The sequence below is a fragment of the Alligator sinensis genome, unplaced genomic scaffold, assembly GCF_000455745.1.
Source record: "Alligator sinensis unplaced genomic scaffold, ASM45574v1 scaffold573_1, whole genome shotgun sequence".
NCBI lineage: Eukaryota > Metazoa > Chordata > Crocodylia > Alligatoridae > Alligator > Alligator sinensis.
Window position 1 is genome coordinate 4,126,230 of NW_005841877.1, and position 12,613 is coordinate 4,138,842.

The window sequence follows — 12,613 nt, forward strand, 5'->3', positions numbered from 1 at the left end:
AGTTGCAGCCTCTCTCTCCCTTCAAGTGTGTCCACCTCGCCACACATCTTAGTGTCATCAGCAAATCTGGACAGTGTGCTTTCTACCCCCTTATCCAAGTCGCTGATGAAGATATTAAACATTACAGGCCTGAGAACTGAGCCCTGGGGTACCCCACTGCTCACATCTTGCCAGGTTGAGTACAACCCATTCACCACTACTCTCTGGGTGCACCCCATCAGCCAATTTTTTACCCATCCAACTGTGCAGGCATCAATGCCACAGTCACTTAATTTATTGATGAGGATGGGGTGAGAGACAGTGTCAAAGGCCTTCTTAAAGTCTAGAAAGACTACGTCCACAGCGACACCATCATCCAAGGATTTAGTTACTTGGTCATAAAAGGCAATCGGGTTGGTCAGGCAGGAGCTTCCTTTGATGAACCCATGCTGATTGCCCCTGAGCATGATCTCCCCTGCAGGCCCCTCACAGATGAGCTCCTTGATGATTCTCTCCAAGATCTTCCCGAGCACCGAGGTGAGGCTTACAGGCCTATAATTACTTGGGTCCTCCTTCCTCCCCTTCTTGAAAATTGGGACCACATTAGCCAGTTTCCAATCCCCCGGCACCTGGCCAGATGACCACGAATGCTCATATAGCTGGGCCAAGGGCTCCGCGATGACCCCTGCCAGCTTCCTCAACACCCTTGGGTGGAGGGCATCTGGACCTGCAGATTTAAAAATGTCTAGCCCTCCCAGAAGGTCCCTAACTACACCTGCACTGACTGAAAGCCTGATAGAGCTATCCCTGAGATAGTCCCTACCTCTGGTAGGTGGGATATCCCGGTCCCTGTTCAAGAAAACAGAGGCAAAGAAACTGTTAAAAATATCAGCTTTCTTGTCTGGCATAGCCACAAGATTATCGTTTGCATCTTAAAGGGGCCCTACATTGCCTACAGTACATTTACACTGTGAGAATAGTAACAGATACTACAGATTTGGGCCTAAAATATTTAGTAACTGAGAGCTGTGAGGAGCATACATTTCTCTTTGCCATCAACAGTTATCTGGAACTCCATAACTTTCCTCTCAAGATGATTTATTATTCTCAGTACAATGCTTAGGTTGATTGATCACTCAGGGTGTGTCCAGAAGAGCGCATTTGTGTGCAAAAGCAGTTTGAGATGCTGCAAGAGGCATGCAGGAAACAAAAGTGTTCCCTGTGCTCCATATTTGCTCTAAATTTGATACCAGGAAATCCTGGTATCAAAAAAACCCGTGGAAAAAAGTGATTCAGGGCACACTCCGGGAGTATGCCCTGAGAGAACCAGAAGCTGGGTCCTCCAAGGAAAAGCTCTGGCACCTGGCCAGAGCATCTCTATGGTTGTCCTCTTCCCCTGCACCCCCAGCATGCTGCCTCAGTGTGCTGGGTAAAATAGAAATGGGACAAGGCTGCAGCATGACCTGGATCTAGGAGCCACAGACAACAGAAGTGGGGGGCGAATAGGGCTCAACCCCCCAAACACAGGGCAGCCTGGCCACGGGCTGCTGGAGCAGGGGGCAGGAGTGTGCTGGGATCACAGCCAGCCCAGCATGCTGGTAAGTTTATTTTGACTGCCTGGGCTTGGGGGAGGTAGATCGAGACCCCCAACAGTGCAGGAGGGAGTAGAATAGAGGCAGGGGTGAATCACACAGGCTGGGTCATGGGGCAATGGGAGCCCGGCGTGACCCAGCCCGGTGGCTCATCCAGGTGCATGGGTGGGCAGCTTCCACTGCTGCATGCACCAAGGGGGTGTGTTCCCCTCCCCTGGCTCCCCCGCCCCATGTCCCTGAACAAGCCACTGGCCTCTGCCCCACAACCAGCCCAGCTGGGGCCCCAGTCACAGTGAATGGTGCTCTGGCCGGGTTGTGGAAAAATTGGAGCCTGCCAGCTCCTCCAGAGCTGCAGCGCAAAGTAGCCAAGGTGGAGGGGGAGCCAGCTGTGGCCCCCAATCTTTACACAGGGCAAGGATGGACTGCAGCTGCACTCTGCCTGCTCCTCATCTCCACGTCTTGCTGCAGCCTTTGAAAGCGGTGCCATGTGCCTCACAACCCAGCCTGCTCAGTGGCAGGATGCACATGGTGTCGCATCGTTTTCAAAGGCTTCACTGAGGCATGGAGGCAGGGAACAGGCAGAGTGCAGCTGTAGCCTGCCCTTGCCCTGTGCAAAGATTGGGGGCCCAGCGCCACGGCTATGGGAGAGCCACCAGACTCTTCCTGGGGCAGGGTGGGTGCAGGTGCCCCAGGGGCTCCATCCTCTCTGGCCCAGCAGCACAGTCAAGGCTGGCTCCACTTGAAGTCCGGGATGGCCCCCCGACAGGGCAATGCAGGACTTGGGCTGGGCCAGGGTGGGGCTGGGGCTGGTTCAGAGAGGCAGCCAGGGAGGGTGTGGGGCTGGGGGGGTGGTGGATGCCAGTGTAAGGCAATGACCCCTGGCATGGGGGAACGGGTGGCCAAATGGGTGCAGCAGGCCCTGGCCCCAATCCCTGCCTGCTCCAAGCCCCAGCCTCACTCCCTCCCCCCCACTGCCTCTTTCCCCGCAGACTTTGGGGGGTGCACATGCTCAGGCCCCCAAAATTGTTTTCTCCCTCCACCTATGCCAGGCACTGTCCCCAGGAAGTAGGGACATAGGGGTGGGAGGGGAGTTGGGGGTGGGAAGAGCCAGGCTTAGAGCCCCCCTGCCCCCCTAGAGCAGCCTGTACAGGAGGCTGGCCTGGAAGGGAAGGGCCTTGATCAACCCAGGTTCTGAGCTCCAGTCAAGGGATTCCCAGAAATGACATGAGCATAGGTGATGCATAGGGAGAAATGGGGCAGGGGGCACAGCCCCCCCCCCCCAGATTGGCCAGGGTGTGGGAAGCACCGGCCAGTGCCACCCTGAGAAGCGCTGGTGGCACTTCTGGGTTTCCCAGTGGCACTTCCAATTTCAGCAATCGCCTGCTGGTGCCTCCCCAGAGTCAGAAGGCACCAGGTGCATGGGGATCACTGGGGCCTGGACACAGGTGCAGGGAGCAAAACAGCAAGAGCTGGCACTGCTCAGAGTCGCTAAGCAGTGGGTGGGACAGCTGCAGCTGGACTCATGTCCTGGTGCTGGGAACAGAGCTGCTGCCAGGAGAGAGCTAGTGGGGGCAGATAGGGGCTAGTGGGTCAGTAGTAAGGGGCACTTGTCAGTGTTCTACATTCACTTTACACTGGTATAAATGGTAACACAGCAGGCCCATCTACATGAGACATTTACTATGAAATTGCCTAATTAGCTCCACAGCAAATGTCTTGGCATTTATACATGGGGCCCTATTAGGCCACAGAAAACTAATAAACTCTGCAGCAGGTTAGTACTTGTAAATATTTACAAATACTAAACTACTGTGGAGTATTTTTGTGCTCAGCAACACACATGTAGACACTGACCCAGTTGGCTGGGGCCCAAGAGTGCTTCAGTGTGGGGACTGCCTGCTGGCTAACTCTGCACTGAAGTACCCGCGTGCCCCAGACAGCCCTTCCGCAGCATGTTGAGCTGGGTCAGAGCAGCCCCGAGCTAGAAGGTGACCCCCTGGGCTCCCTGCCAGGTTGGACTGCTCTGACCTGGCTCAATGTGCTGTGGTCCTGGGCACACATATAAATGTTGCTGGTATATTAAGCACATTTTGAGCTGCAAATCTCTGAGATAATAATTGTGAAAACAATGTGTACAGTCCTTGATTTGTATTCTGCATACAAAAGTATGGTTTTGACAATTACCATGAAAACAAAACAGTTTCAGTGATATGTTTCACTGAGCAGTTGCTATCTTTTAAAGTATTTGTTTTAATTCTGCTTTAAACACTTTAAAAATGGTTGAGGAGCTATTTCCTGTAATTTATGGCAAAGCTGTTAAGAGCTCAGGACTTGTCATAGTCCATAGACTGCTGGTGTTTGTGGTTAGAAAATGTGCTTCTTGCTTGGCTTAGCTCTTATTATGATAAAAGTTTTCCACACATACCAAGTACATCTACATGAGATGCTGACTGCGCAGTATCCTAATACTATTGCGCAGTTGCATCGCGTGGCAAAAACCGTGATGTGACACTACTGTGCAGTAATATTAGGTTACTGCGCAGTAGTATCACAAAAAAGGCTTTTGCCAGTGCTGCTACACAGTAAATCAGGTTACTGTGCATTTATTTAATACTTGTTTATACCATTTATACTTGTTTAGTACTGTTTATATAAGTACTAAATAAATCCGCCGTAACCATGGTACAATAGCATCTTGTGTAGACCCAGCCGATGTGTGACATGTTGTCAGAATTATAAAACTTATGCTGGCAGAGACATAATAGCTTGACATAAAAATCTGTTTGCATTTTTTTTCATAAGTGGTATTTGTAGTACACTGGGCTGCAAGGATTATCACTCTTTTTCTCTATATACAGTGTTCATCACTATAATATATGTGGGTTTAGGGGTTTTCATACATTCCACTTTTCCTTCTTCCCTGTAACTCTCTTTATTACAGGAGGCTTCCCCCAGCTATGAGGGCCTGGGGAAAGAAACTGCAAGAAGGAGCTAGCCAAAGATTCAAGCAGGAAAAGCATCTGCAGAAGCAGCTAAAGAGGGGCCTTTGGACTTCTGTGACTTGAGAGAATCTTCTCCACTTTTAAATGGACTTTCTTGGCCTCCAACCTTCTGCCTCCCTCTTCCTCACAGTTTCTTTGCCTTGGGTCATTCTTGTGACACTCCCCCCCGCCCCCCAGCCCCTTTTCTTTTCTCACTCCGTTCACTGTCCCATGTTTCTTTACTTTTGTTTCTATTTAAGTTTATTCCTGCTAAATTAACTCCTGCCCCCCAAAAAGAAAAAAAAGAATGGAACTGGCATCTCTGCCACCAGCACATGTATCATTTTATTGGGTTTATCACAGCACTAGTACCGGTGGTATTAATATTAGCACTATTAATTAGCATCTGGCCAAATGTGTCTGTTTGGACAGGATCAAAACAAATCCCTTTGTTTCTCTAAAGAATAAAGGACTAGATACTGGAATATCGTAGACAGTCTACAAAGAGGGGAATGGCTTTGAGGATAATACACTAAAAGGGTTCTAAAAGCCTGCTGATCAGAAGGTGCATTTGTTTCTTCAGGGAGTCAGTAGATCTTTATCCAGAGGTCTCAAAGACCTATCCAGTAGTTTGTTTTATTCGTCATCACACTGATCACACATATAAAATTTAAATTTTTTTTCAGTGAGGTAGGTTTCCTGAATACATTGTGGGTAAAGTCAATGGCTGTTATGCCACTTCTTTAAATGGATCCTGAATGTCATGCAGTATCTACAGTCTGTTATGTTCAGTTTCCCAGAGAAAATATAGTGCAGTATATAAAAGAAAGTACAGTTTATAGAGAAAAATCACACAGCATACAAGAGAACATGATGTATTTTACAACTCAGTCTACAAATGGCTATCTCTCGCTAAAGGGTTTCTTACAGCAAAAAAAGGGCGGATGATGTTTCCTTTTGTGCATGAAAGTGGCAGCTTTTTAGCTGCACAAGTGACAAAAGTGGCCCTTATACACAGGGAGTTATGCTACCTTCCCTGTAGCTTGCCTACATAGTGGTGGGCATGAAGACTGAGGATGTGTAATAGGTAGGGACATGCCAAATTCATGGCAGAAATGGGGTGTGCTGTGGCTCCTTTAATCTTGCAGGTTCCCCCATGCACCTCTCCACCACTGATTGGTGAAGAGGCTGCACTTCCAGCTTGCTTCTGATTGGGGAGGAGCATAGGCGACGTGTAGGGGGGCCACGGAGGGGGGAATATGCCCCCTCTGAACTTGGCCACTGCTGCCACCATCAGCTTCTGCGGGCAGTCGCTACTCGCCACCCCACACCCACCCCCGACACCGGCTTCTGGGGGCAGTCACCGCGCGCCAATGCCGCCGGTGGCTTCTGCAGCAATCTGCCGCCAGCTTCTGCGGGAGGTTGCCAATTGCTGCTTGCAAACCCCCACTCCCCGCCAACACTGGCTTCTGCGGGAGGTCACCGCTCACCATCCCACCACCAACGCCCACAAATTGTGCCCCCCCAGTCTCGGGAGGCACCAGTCATTCATGGGGAGGAGGCAAAAACTACTGTTTTAAATCTAGCACCATTTTTGCTTCCCACCACTGATTGGCTGAGGGGCTCTGGTGGCCTCAATGCTTGTTGCTGACTGGCAAGGAGGCAAAAACCACACCATGTTTAAAACCGTGGTTTCACGTCCCTGCCGATCAGGAAGGAGCGGTGGGTGCCCTCTGCCAATCAATGGCCGGGGAGGGTGGGTCATGTAGGGGAACGTGAAAGATTTAGAGCTAGAATTAGCTCTCCTGCTCTAAGGAGGCTAGTGTTGTAATGGTTCTCCTTCCACATATGCAGAAAAAACCTCCCACAGAAATGTCCCTGGATGTATTTATGTCTTTATATGGTAATATTGCAGCGTTCTATTGCTTGTCTATTTCAGAACTAATTAAAAGCATCTTATTGTTGCATTTTGAAGTAGCTACATGCTCCTTTTTTCTGCTATTTGTTTTATTCTAATAAATATGCAGGACTTAGCAAAGCTCTTAGACTCAAAGTCATAGCACCAGTTTGTAAAATTGGTGAGTGTATTTCAATGCACAGTACTTGATTTAAGGATCTCTGTAGCTGTATATCCCAAAATACCTTAGAGCAGGAGAGGTAATTCTACCTTATTAAAATTCACTAAAAAATAACACAGGTTTTAGAAAATATTAAATTCACCACAAGGTCATGGTGTTGCAAGCACACTAAATGGAAGTGTCCAAGTTGCCAGTTAAATCTATACAGGGAAGGAGATAAATTACAGAAATTGTTAAATCATGATTGAAAGATAGAAATGAGCGTAATTAAATTGCTTGGTTTAATTTTCCAATTTGTGGTAAGCTGTTTTCTGATCTCTTTAAAAATTTGAAAGAGCCTTTTGAGTTTATCCTCAGTTCCCTCTGGTAAGCATCCAGGAAAATGATCTTGAAAATCTGATAGTTGTGTTTGTACTTTAAACTCTCCTCGGTAAACATCTCTTCCTTATGTCAGATCAAGTTACCAAAAAAAAAAAATGTTCTGACTTTTTTTACACAGGCCAGTGGATCTGCAGTTGAAAGATAAAACAATTACTTTGTCTAAAAGTTGTGGATGGGATCCATAATCAAAACATACCACTGTACTTTCAGGAAACAACATTTGTTGACAATGGACAATATTAAGTCCTGTACTGAGAACTAAACTTTGTTTAAAAAAAAAATTCCCACATTAAACATGCACAGTATTGGGTATGCAGATAAAACAAATATAAGATGTTAATCACTGCTGCTCAGACAGTGAAATGTTGAAACCTGCAATTCAATACACACAAAGGTGAACTAACAGAGTGTGGTTAAGGAAAATAAGAAGTTGACTTGAGCTAGAGTCCATGTCTGCTCACAAATGACCAGTGCCCTCTGCTGGGTGGAATGTGAGCTCTGCCCGAGACTACCGTAAATCATCTTGGCAAACTGGAGTGCCTGCAGTCTGACTCTACTACGCAAATGTGAATGTGTGACAGGTTGCCACTGATAAGCTAATCTTCTCAGCAGGTGTTTCTTAGCATGTGTCAATTCAGTTGAAGACTGATAAAACCAAGAATAGTTATAGAGCCTGAAAAAACTGACCAGAGACTATCGCCAGATAGTTCTGATCCAAATATGGATCTGAAACCTTCCCAAAGTTCAGAGGTCATCTGAACTTGGGGCTAATCTCTAAACCCTATCAATCAGATTCAGACATAGATGAAGGAAATGAACAAAGGGTTCAGGCCTGATAAACAGATTTCACATTTTGGAAACTGAGAGGACCTTCGCTAAAAGGAAAACAAAGAAATATATGGCATTTATTGCTAAAATGTGACAGGTTAAATGAAACAGGGGATTCCTCATGTTGAAGCAGACCAATCACAAGTGCTGGGATTCTGTGTTATGAGCAGCTGTTTCTCTGTTCTCTGTTCACCTACAGCCCCAAGCTTGAACAACTGAGCGACATCATTATTGACCTTCAGCCACTCCTGGAAAAGGACAGCTGTCTTAAAGTAGTCATGAGGGATAAGCCTGTCCTGATTTACAAACAGCCCCCCAACCTCACACAGCATCTCTCCAGCAATGGGTTACCTAACTCCTATTCTCATCAAGACACCAGACCTTGCTCCAGACCCAGATGCCAGCTCTGCCTCATCAGCACAGACCACATCAACACTGGGCCAAATAACATGGACTATATTTGAGGTTCATTCACCTGTTCCTCTACCACTATCATGTATGCCAGCATCTGCTCGGAGTGCCCCTTTGCTATCTACATTGGACAGACAGAGAGATCCCTATGTGTAAGAATGAATGAACCTTGTTCTGACATGAATTCCAGAAACGCACAAAAGCCTGCGGCAGAGCACTTTAGCCTTCCTGGACTTCCATTGTCGACCCCAGAGTAGCAGTCCTTAGACAACAAAACTTTTAAAAGACAAGGTTCTTTGGGTGAATCTGATATCTTTTATTAGACCAACTTAAATTTAAAGTTTAGTTGATCTAATAAAAGATATCAGATTCACACAAAGAACCTTGTCTGCCTATGTCCTTAGACTAACACGGCTACAACCTACACCCCTGAAAATTTAAGAATGAATTTCAACAGGAAACTGTGAAACAAGAAATCATCCACAGACTGGATTGTGCTTAGCATGGTCTAAATAGGGGCTACATCTTCTTATCCTATTACCTGTATTATTAACCTGCCTCTCTCAGTGGGTTAACTGATTTACATTTCTTTCTCCTACTCACCTTGCCTCTCCCAGCAGTTCCCCCTTCCCTCTCCCCCTTCCCTTCATTTTGTTTCCATCACTGCTCTTTATTTAGAAGCTCTGCTTCCTGCAGTCCCTTCATAGCATCTGATTAAGCAAGCTGCTGGTTATGAAAGCTTATGCTATATATCTCTGATTTATTTAGTTTATAAGGTGTAAATCTACCTTGCCTTCTTCCCTGCTATTACACATGGAAGCTCTTAGTAGATGTAGCCATAAGGAACTGATATTTGCATCCTTCAGTTTAATACAGAGGACTTTGTAGGTGTCTGTCTATTATATTATAAACATTCAGTACCCAGACTAAATTTCTATGGCTTTCCTGTTAATGAGATATTTAGCTGAGGTTTGAGAAATAAATTAATATGTGATTTGAATAGTTGCTATTGCCTGGCATCCTTTTATTTGCTGGTTGGTCACTTGTTGTCAGGACTTGCCTCCAATTGGTACTGTGACTCACTCTCTCTTACATAGCCAGTTGTCAGCTATTGAGTTTTGAAACCTCTAAAGCTACTTTGTTTTCCCACTCAAGATCAAGCCATTTGCCAGATTTTGGATCAAGAAAGATTTTTTTCCCTGGATCAGACTAGTATAAACTACAGTGCTGTAGCTAAGCTAACAGTAGCATATCATGCATTTAGCTCTGAAGATCCCATTCATGAGTATGTAGTGCGTATCCATTATAGTGCACATATCAAGATATCCATAGTATATAGCTTTATTTTGTGCGTCTATGCAACCACCGCTGAAAACACTTCTGATTTGAAAGTTTCTGCCAATTTGGGAGTGGTCCCTTAATGTTAAAATGGGGAATACCAGATGACCCTTGAGGTTCTTTCCAACCCTATGATTCTGTGATTCAAACCAGTAATTTTTCTCAAAACAATTGAGTATTTTTATGTGCACCCACTAAACCACATAGGCAGAGAAAGAAAATATTGCATGCTAACACTCTGGTAGCTCCATTTTTTAAATAACTTTCTTCATGGTTTTGCTGTTACCTTTTCCTGTTCCTTCTTAAACCTAATTATTTTTGTTTCGTTCCCACCACTGCTACTTTGTGAATTATAAGCCTGCTATTCTTAATTAGCTTAATGATTGTAATGCTAAATACAAGGATACCAAAATCCTGCCAAGAAATAATCGGAATTTCTGGAATTGCTACTTCTGCTCAGAAGAAAGAGCTTTATTGTCTGCAGAATAGTAGATTTTAAGGCCTTACCTCTTGTGGATTAAGGCCATGTCCCTAGTAAACCAAAATCACCACTGCACAGGCGGCTTTTTGATTGTTCTACGCAAACCACAAGATTCTGCCATAAACTACACCCAACAGTGTTGTGCTAAAATAAACACCCTTTCTCCATCTCTCAACTGAACTGCACTCCCAGCTCTGTATATTTACAGCACAAAAGTCTACATTTTCCAAAGCCTGGCATCCCTGTTGGAGATACAATTTGAAACCACAAAACTTGTACCGATGCTCTTTTGCCAAGACATGAGTAGTGGATACAAACAGTTGTGTTTGGCTGTTTGGGAACTTGATATGTTTATCTCTACAACATGTAGGCATTTATAGCATGAATATCACCATAGTATTTTCAAGTGGAAAGCAGACCATCAGCCAGTTAAGTGATAATGCTTATCCCACAGCACACTTTGGAACACAGACATTTTGAAAATTATAATTGTGCCCTACAAATCAGGCCCAGCTGGTGACAAGCTGCACTAGTTCTCACACTCTTTTTTTGCAGTGTCTGGTCTATGTCCTTTGGGGCTGACTCCACACTGATTGAAACCAGTGGCAAAGTACTAGTGATTTTGGTAGCGTAAAATAAAGTCCTTCTGCCTTACTGCAGCAGTCTGTCCACCAGGAAAAAGGGGTGGAGGAGGAAAAGAGGGAGAAGTGGGACGAAACCACCCCTGCTTTGCTGGTGGCATCTCCCTCTTGTCCAGTTCCCTGATCCACCCATGGTGGTGGGCAAATAAACAACACATCTTTTACCCACTTCACAGAGATTCCAGGAGACTCGGTTCCTATTTGTTAATGTGTTGTAAAATCACAGGCAGTTAGCACTGGAAGGAACTTCATAAAGTCTTCTAGTCCAGCCCCCTGCTCAAGGCAGGATTAACACTGACTAAACCATCCCAACCAAACGCCTGTCCAACCTGCTCTTGAACATGTCGAGGGCTGGAGATTCCACAGCTTGTCTAGGCCACCTGTTCCAGTGCTTGACCACCCTCTTACTCATCCTAGTCTCCAACTTAAATTTCCTCTGCTGTACTTTGAGGCCCTTGCTCCTAGTTCTGTCTCTTATGGCTGCACAGAAAACCCCATCTCCATCCTTTCTATAGTCACCCTTCAGGTATTTGAAAACTGTTTTCAAATCCACGCCCCCCCACCCAAGTCTTCTCTTCTCCAAACTAAATAGCCCTACCTCTTTGAGCCTTTCCTCCTAAATCTTGCCTCTCAGGCCCCTAATCATTTTTGTCACTCTGTGCTAGACTCTTTTCCAATGAAGAAAGAGATCTTCCAAAGACAGGTTTTACAACTGAGTATTATTATTTGTTGTTTTAAATCTATATTTCATCTTAATTCTGTCTCCATTCCAGGCCTGAGCCAATGCATTGAGATCTGTGAGAATCTTTCAATTTGCCTTCAGTGAAAAATGAGTCTTGTCTCCTTGGGCTTGCATTTTACTTCACCATGTGACAGACTGTTAACACAGCTTTGACATTTCCATCATCAAGTCTCCTCACACACAACTTCTGGTCAGAACCAAGGTCTGTATAAATCTCACAAACAATGACTTATTGTATTTATTTTATTTCTTACCTATTTGGTAAAGTACCAATCTAGGGGTACTTTATAAATCTTAAAATTGTAACATCCAAGACAAAAATTCTATCCATGAGCAGAGCAATCAAACAACCATGAGAATCTTCATATCAAGAATATGAACTCATCCTTCTCCAAAAATACTGATAAAAAAGGAGTAAAGTCAATGGATACATGCCCAGCTATCTATATGGCCATTCTTAGAAGGTTGACAGGTTGCTGGGTGATCTAGAGCACATTTATTTTCATGAACTCCCAGCCACTTTGATGGAAGTTTGATTAGGGTAAAGAAGTAAAATTTCTGCTTCTTTTTTTTTTACTTAAAATAAAATTGCTTTTTGCACAAGAATGTTCCTTCTTTCTTCAGCATTTCAGGCATTAAAATATTGTTCTAATTAGCATTGTGTGAAAAATTGATGTATTAAATCAGGGGCCTGAACCAAAAAGATTGGGAGGGGGGGGAAATAATTCAGGGTGGACCTGTAACATTTTTTTCCCTTGCAAAAAGGGGGGAAAAAAGTGAATTGAACACAATTCAACCTGAAATGAATTTTTTGTTGATTTTCTATATTTTAACCCTTTAAAATAAGTTTAATTTTATTTTTAAATGAAATATTTTGAAATAAGTTGAAATATTTCATTTTGGAGCAGGTCAAAATTAACTGTTTTAATTTTTCAAAATTATATTTCTCAATGACTTCCCTGCGAAAATGTTCATGGGACCTATTCAACAAATAGTTCCCATCAATCAGAAAGTTCATATTTTGATGAATAAACTATTTCTCAAAAATTAACTATTCATAAAAAATCCCCAGCCCTAATCATGATGACTATGGTGAGTAGTATCCTGCCATCATACTTAAAATTTTAAAGTTTAAATAGTTTTCTTGACTTTAAAAAAATG